We start from the raw sequence: 1,481 nt of genomic DNA, 5'->3' as shown, positions 1-1,481 counted from the left end.
TATATATATATATATATATATATATTTGTAAGAGTGATAAATAAAGAAACGGTAAGAGAACAATCAAATAAGCAAATAAATAAGTGAGAAAACAAGAAATAAAACGTAGGGGCTGAGAAAAAAATAAGGGGTAGCACAAAGTGAAGTGCTTCGCGCCAATGTTTTTTTTTTGACTGTTATTTCTCGCTGAATAAAAGGGAATATATAAATAATTAAATATAATTAAATATATTTGTATGATTGGGTGCTTTAACACTGAATTCTCATATTCAGTGTCGTACTTTTCATTATTTATATATTTATATATCCTTTCATCTTTTGTTTTCCCTGCCGCACCGTGGCATGGCGGAGTGATAATAATCATAACAATAATAATTTCACAGAAAAAAAAAGTGAAAATAAATAAATATGAAGAAAAAAAATATGGTAATAATTACAGCAGCGGAAACGACTTTGCAGAATTCAGAAAAAAAAAAAAGGAAAGTCAGTAGTGCATATTCCGTGACAGCGAATCGCTATTGAAGGTAACAATCTCTGAAATAAACGAATAAAAGGATATGGTTTCTTGTCCTTTATTATTATTATTGTTGTTGTTGTTGTTCTTTCTGTTTTTTCTTCGACGAATATATATATATATACAACATTCATATGCATTTATATTTATTTACATTCAGTGAAGGAAAAAAATAATAATAAATAAACAATAAACACACAACGCTGCCGATCCCTTTTCTTTTCATTTTTTTTCTTTAAATTAACCAAACTATTGCCATTATTATTAAAGAAAAAAACATATACCCGTGGAAAAAAAAAACAAAGAAAAATGAAGAGAAGAAAAGAGAAGAGAGGGAAAAGAATTTGAACTCAAATATTTATATGAAACATTCTGAGGCATGTACACGTGTGTGAAGCTGATGTAAAACGCGAAAGAAAGAAAAATAAGAAAGAAAAAAGAAAAAAGAGAAATATTTTTGTATTTATATTTTAAGAATTTTCAAATAAATACAAATAAATTAATATGGGGGACATTTTACCCATTTGTACCTTTTGTTTTTTTGTTTTTCCCAGCTGTTTAAATTTTTTTTTTCCTTTACAACTCCTTGTGTTTTCCTCTCTTTTGTTTTTTGTTTTGTTTTGTATCTCGTTGCATGAGGCCAATGACACGTGCAAGAACAACAAAAAAAATAGGTGAAGAGGGAAGAAAAAAAAACAACTTCAGCTTATATTTTTCATAAAAAGTGAATATTTGTTGCTTGAATGTCATTATTATTATTATTATCATTATTATTATGTGTGTTTTCTTTTTGTTTTTTTTTTTACCCCAGTGGACGGTTTTATTTTTATTTTCATTTTTTTAAAAATTATTATTATTATTATTATGCTTCATCTTTTGCTCTTTGTTTGTTTGTTTTGTTTCATTGTATTACGGCAAATATTTAACTATAGAGTGATGTCCGATGTCAAAAACGCAAGAGAGAGAG

This window comes from Trypanosoma equiperdum, assembly GCF_001457755.1.
Source record: "Trypanosoma equiperdum strain OVI genome assembly, contig: ctg_1517, whole genome shotgun sequence".
In the NCBI taxonomy this organism is placed as follows: domain Eukaryota; phylum Euglenozoa; class Kinetoplastea; order Trypanosomatida; family Trypanosomatidae; genus Trypanosoma; species Trypanosoma equiperdum.
The sequence above is the reverse complement of the archived record's forward strand: the minus strand, read 5'-3'. Positions refer to the sequence as shown.